General features: G+C 51.5%; 1 protein-coding gene across 1 annotated transcript in view; it reads left to right on the top strand.

Moving 5' to 3' along the window:
• Positions 1 to 6: 6 nt before the first annotated feature.
• The window catches only part of KSR1 (kinase suppressor of ras 1), a gene marked incomplete in the record, with an annotated part of 175,215 nt that continues 169,199 nt past the window's right edge, over positions 7 to 6,022 (top strand). Inside the window, 1 exon segment of the mRNA XM_014584973.2 lies at positions 7 to 104.

Genomic DNA, 6,022 nt, shown 5'->3' with positions numbered 1-6,022 from the left:
AGCTTCAGAAGCTCATAGCCATCTCCATCGGCAGCCTGCGCGGGCTGCGCACCAAGTGCGCGGTGTCCAACGACCTCACCCAGCAGGAGATCCGGACGCTGGAGGTGAGGGGCCGCGGCGACGCAGGGCGGGGACTCGGGTGGCCGGAGGAGAGGCCCGGCACCTCCCTCCGTGTACTAGTCACTCCTCGAGCCGGGTCACCCCCTTTTAGGCTTCCTCTCGGCACTCGCTGATGCGGCAGCCAGAGGACCCAGGACCAGTCCTCACCTTAGACAGGATGGGGAAGTGGTGGGAGGTAGGAACGACCAGTCCTCACCTTAGACAGGATGGGGAAGGGGTGGGAGGTAGGAAAATGAAGGGGTGCTCCAGGAGCCGGTGGGCGGGGCGGGGCGCACGCGGATGTCCCCCTGCTTCCCTCTTTCCGCCCCCACCCCATTTCCACTTGCGGGGCCGCAGGACTCATTCTCCCACTGAGTCACACGCTGGACTTTTCCCGGTGTGACTAGCGGAGCAGCCGTGGGCTGGGGCGACCGGGGACGTCCCTCAGAAGTGTGAGCGCAGGCCTGCGCCCTGTCCTCTTGCCTTCCCCTGGCGCCCCAGACTCGGTCTTGTTCCTTCCTTTCCTGTCCTCCAGGTCTTGTCTGCCGCTTTTCAGAAAGTGTTTGCTGAAACTGCATTTTTGCTGTTGAGGCGTTTGATGCTTTCCTTTCGCGCTGCCATAGCGTGTCACTGTTCAAAGTGTAATTACCCATTGACCCCCTCTTCCTCCACTGGATTTTGGCTTAGAAAGGATTATGCTGGAGAAGGAAGCCTTTGGTGGAAAGATGACACTATTTAAGAGGTTCTGGTGGAGACAGCCTGGAGTGCAAAGAAAAAAATAAGATGTGTGGGCCTTCGTCTCTCAAATCATAGCTGTGAAGTACGGTATGACAAGGCAAGGACTTTGGGTTGTTGGGTTCTCAGAAGGGAGACCCTCTTCCCATACACAATAGAAGGAAACCAGTGCTTCCCAGCTTGCTTTGTCCAGGGACTGGAATGGCTGTGAAAGTCCAGGGATCAGTTAATAGTTATTTTGTCTTGAGGAAGGGGCCTCTCACCACCTTGCATTGCCACATCTGGCCTTCTGCAGATCTGGGGCTGTTTTGTTTTATTAATCCTCAGTTTCTCACCTCCCCCTTCCTTACTGCTAATTGCCTGTGCCAGCTGTCATCGAGCCAGCCGGTGATTGTGGTAATTATTACAAGACCAATCCTCTCTCCACACACACCGCAGTCCTGAATCCTTGTTTGATCCAAAATGCTGGAGGATGGCTGTCCCTCAGTTTTATTTTCTTAAGTGCTACAAAGCCAAGGACATTGGAAGAATCCACTCAGTGCTGGCTATCGTTATTTTATTTTTTTTTATTATAGCCGCTATAGCAGTACTGACCGGGCTTTGCTTACAAAACAAACCCACAAAACCCCCCCTACCCTGGCCTTTCTGCATGCGTACTGCTGTTTTCCACGGGGCAAGAGAAACTAATTTCTTGAACACCACGGCGTGTTTGCCCAGCAAAGTTCAGTTTTTAAGCCACACAATAGGGGCCTGTATGGCTTAGTTCCGGAAGGAGGGGTCGCGTCCTGCAGTGTGTGCCTGGCTGGCCTGCGGTGTTGTTGGGCTGACAGAATACTGTGTTGGCCTCTGGCAGATTGTCCCCATGTCGCTCTGAGGTGCTCTTGGTTGGATGTAGGAGGACAGTTTGCTGTTCATTTTCTGGAAATGGCTCTTTTCAGCTCCAGGTACCCCTCCTCTCGGAGTCTCTTTTGGACGAGGGTGAGGCATCATGACACCCCAAAGCATCCAGCTGTTTAAGTCTGTGCTGGTTTGTTCAGGGGCCTTCCCTCCAGAGTATGTGTTTGGATGGTCTGCTCTGGCAGCTAGAAACCCCTCTGAAGGCCCTGAGGGAGTTGCAGTGTGGATGGAAATAATACCCAGCTCCCTGTTCGTTGCGCTCTGATATGGATTCAGGGTCACCCTACTCTCTGAGAAGGTAGGAACTAGGTGTGTTGCGGAGATGGGAATTTAGACCTCTGAAACTGCCCGCAGCTAGTGCGGTAGCTTTAGCCTCCTTGCCTGCAGAATACAGAGGTGGGAGTGGAGCTCTGAGAGCCCTCAGAGTTCTAACTTCTGTGTTTTAACCAAGGAGACTTAGTTGGTTTGAATCCGAATGTTTGTGTTGTTTATATACATACTCATGTTTAAGAATATCCCTGTTTGAGGATGTCGAAAACCCAGATTTACAGACTGATAAGGAAGGAGGAGAGTTTATGACTAATAGAATCTTTATGGTGACCAGCAGACGGCATAATGGTGACGTTGCTGGACTCCCACGTAGCTGACCATGGTTCAAGTCCTAGATCTGGCAGATTAAAACTCTCACCAGACATGTGTGTGTGCGTGTGTGCCCAAGATCCCGAGAGGAGAATGGAGAAGAGATTGCTGTGTGGCCATCCCCCATGGGGGGGGAGTGATTTCTTGCTTTGCGTCTCTCTGTCTCTCTGGCGAGTACATGTGCCTTATACCAAGAATCTCTCTCTCTCTCACACACACAAAAAGACTCTTTAGGCTTTTCAGAGCCCAGGGCTTTGAAACTCTGTCTGTATGACTGAGCAAGTGCTGTGACTTCTGAATCTCAGCTTCCCTGTCTGTAAAATGGGGATGAGACTGCTCAGACCTGTAGTGTTTTTGTGAGTCTGTCAGTCTGTGACCTTGAACTTCCAAAAGATTCTGCATGGAGATTTTCCCTGGTAGGTCCAGTGACATTCATGCCCATGGCATTGGCAGGGAATGTGCTCCCACAGCTGGCTCTCATTTTCTGGAGGTGGTGACAGGCCAGGAAGCATTCCCAGCTAGTGAGTGGGAGCACACCCCCTCAGCATGTGGAGGGCCAGGCGTCCACTTCGACTTTCCTTCCTGTTCTGCAGGCACCTCGGCACACACTCTGACCCTCATTAAATGAGCACTTAATGGAAAAGCAGCACGTGAGATGTCCCCAGAAGTCCCTGGCCAGGGATGGGCACCTGTTGCCCAGGATTCTGGGTTGTGATGGTGTGAAGGGTTCAGTGTGCCCGGCTGCCTGGCGATGCCATTTCTCTGTGTTGTGGTCCAGCTTGGGTTGAAAGGGGTGGAAGGAGCCAGGGCTTGACGGCTGCCTCCTGTCTGTCGGCAGTTTGTTAGACCTTCTCAATCTGCTAAGGTGTCCTGGAGATCCGTGAGCCTTCTCAGACACATACACATAGTTTTATCTCTTTCTTTCGTAGAGTATGTGCTTGCTAGAGAGAGACAGAGATAGAGGGAGAGGAGAAAGCACCCCCCGTAGGAGATGGCCACACTGCAATCCTTATCCTACACCTCTCCCTCCTTTCAGAATTTTGGGCACTCATGCCTGTAGTGTTTCTCAAACCGCTGGGTCTGGGACTTGAACTGCACAGTCAGCTCTGTGGGATCCAGCTGCTTTAACCACCATGCCACAGAGCTGGCCCCACATTTAAATCGTTAAATAGAAAAAGACAGAGATACAATCTGAAACCAGAGATCGAGTCTGTCAACAGCCATGGTGAGGCCGCTTCATCCCAGCAGAACCTGGTGCCCTGTCTCCATCAGCCCCTCCCAGGGGTCTGAGAATTCCACCATAGCGAGTGGAGTGTTCTCATCCCCCAGAGTGCTCAGGGGGGCACGTGGCCTGTCTCACAGCTGGGCCTGGAGTTTCATGCCTCGGTTCGTTCCTTCAGCCGTCCCTTCTCTGTGGGTCGTATCTGCCTGGTGCTGGGGGGCAGTTGTGTACAAAAGCAGACACTCCTGCTTCCTTGTCACAAGTCCCATCGTGTAACTGCCCTTTCCTACGACTACTTTCCAGAGACAGGAAGTGCCCGACCTGTGCTTAGAGATAGAGAAGATAGAGGATGCCCTCCTGGTCTTTGGGCTTTAGGGGCTCATTCAGTTTAACAGGGAGCCAGGCAGGGAAACAGCAGTGAGAGTGCCCAGGGGAGCCCCTGCGTGGGAATCTCACTGACCAGTTGGCAAGCCAAAAACCTTCTGGGCTTTTTGTTTGTTGGCTTTTATGAAGTTTATTTCTTTCTTTCACGAGGGTGAGAGATACAGAGAGAAAGACAAGGACCCTTGACAGGGTCTTCTGCTGAGATCCCCCTAGTCTTTCTGTGCACCAGCATATACAGGTTGACAAGGGAACTGAACCTATAATCTTCCATACAGATCTTGCTTCACTAGAGCAGTGTGTTACTTCAGTGTCACCGAGATCGACTGCAAGCCTTCTGCTTTGATGAGAGATATTTTCAGAGTCCCAGACATAGCCGAGGCAGAACCTGGCTCTCCTCCCCCACACCCACCCCCAGTGTGGCATTCTCTGTTTTGGCCTGGCTGCCCCGGTTTGGACATCCTGCCTGAGCCACTGTGGCCATCCCTGAGGGGTGCAAGGCTGTAGTACTGTCCCTTGGTGTCCACTTTCACCTTGACAACTTTTTCCTGGTCCAGTCTACTTCTGGAATATTCCTTGGAGGTGGCCTGTAAGGGAGGACCCACCCTTCCCTGAGGCCATGAGCCTGAGGAGGGCTGGGTGATGCTGGACTGAGACCTTAGATGTGCAGCCCATGGTAGTGTGTGTGCGCAAGGAGGCCTTGGTTTGCTTCCTGGGAACACTGAATGCCTCTGCTCCTTCAGGGCTGCTGCTTCTCCAAGTGGCCTGGGAAAGTGGCATTCTACACGTCAAGGATCCTGCTTCTGCCTACTAGCTGTGGTCTGGGGAGGGACCATGCAAAGGCGCTGGCCCATGGTAGCAGTGTTTGTGATAGTGGAGGAAGTAGCAAAACCTCTGGCCAAGTTTTTTTAAGCTATGCTTTTGAAAAAGGACAGACTTTCAGAATAGGCTGGTTAGAAAAGCTACACAGGTATCTTTGGGGTCATGAGAATGACTTGCTGAAGAGAGGGCAGATGTGGAAGAAGCTTCCTTGGTCACCAGCTCTGTGCTGAGCTCTCCACTAGGGTCTTGGCCTCTTTGGCCCCATTTAATACTCCCAAAAGCCCTGTGAGGTTTTCCCCTCATTCTGCAGGTGAGGAAACTGTGGCTCAGTGGGATTACGAGGCTGTCTGAGTTCAGTAGGTGCTTGAACTTGAGTTGACCGGTGTTCAGAATCCAGGGTCTAAACTGCTTCTAGACACCAGGTGGGGGAATTCTGGTCAAGGGCATGGCTGCTGAGACCATGAAAGTGGCCAGTAACATAAAGGACCAGCCCCAGAGCATTTGGTGACTCAACTGCAGAGTACTGGGAGGTGGTAGCCACCCCGGGCCTGAGGATGCAGCGTGGGGCTGCTTCCTTTATGTCCAGCCCAGCACATCCTCAAAGACAGGTCTCTGTCCACACGCTGTGATGCAACCAGCTCTGTACTCGTCTCGTTCTGAGAAACGAGAAGCTGTGTCGAGATCGGCGTGCTCATAATTGTTTTAACGGTCACCTGCCTTATTCTTCCTGAATGATTCCTCTTTATCTCTTCCCTTTCTACTTTGAATTAATGATAATGATATTGTTCAGTTCAAAAAAAAAAAAAAAAAAAAAAGATGGATGGCAATGTAAACCACCCAGAATGCTACTTCTCTGAGTTAATTCCTGTGGACATTTTGCTGTAGATTCTCCTAACTTGTGATCGCCTGTATTTGCATACAAACGTACATGTGTGTGTATGTGTGTGTGTGTGGTGTGTGTATTTCTGGAGCATACTATGTGCATTGCCTTCTAAGTGTCTTCTGTGCACCTTTGCATGTATCCACACGCACCCTCACCATTAGTAGCTGATTCTGTGGTCATTTCTATGACATTCAGGCCGTTTGCAAGGGCTTGCTTTTGTAAGCCATGCTGCAATGAATATCTTCCTAGGAGTGGAATTTGCTGGGTTCAAGTATATGAACACACTGAATGTCTGTCCTATTCAAAATCCGTAGGGCATAATATATTCCCTCTTCCCCAGCAGG

This window comes from Tupaia chinensis, unplaced genomic scaffold, assembly GCF_000334495.1.
Source record: "Tupaia chinensis unplaced genomic scaffold, TupChi_1.0 Scaffold148350_1, whole genome shotgun sequence".
NCBI lineage: Eukaryota > Metazoa > Chordata > Mammalia > Scandentia > Tupaiidae > Tupaia > Tupaia belangeri.
The sequence above is the reverse complement of the archived record's forward strand: the minus strand, read 5'-3'. Positions and strand labels throughout refer to the sequence as shown.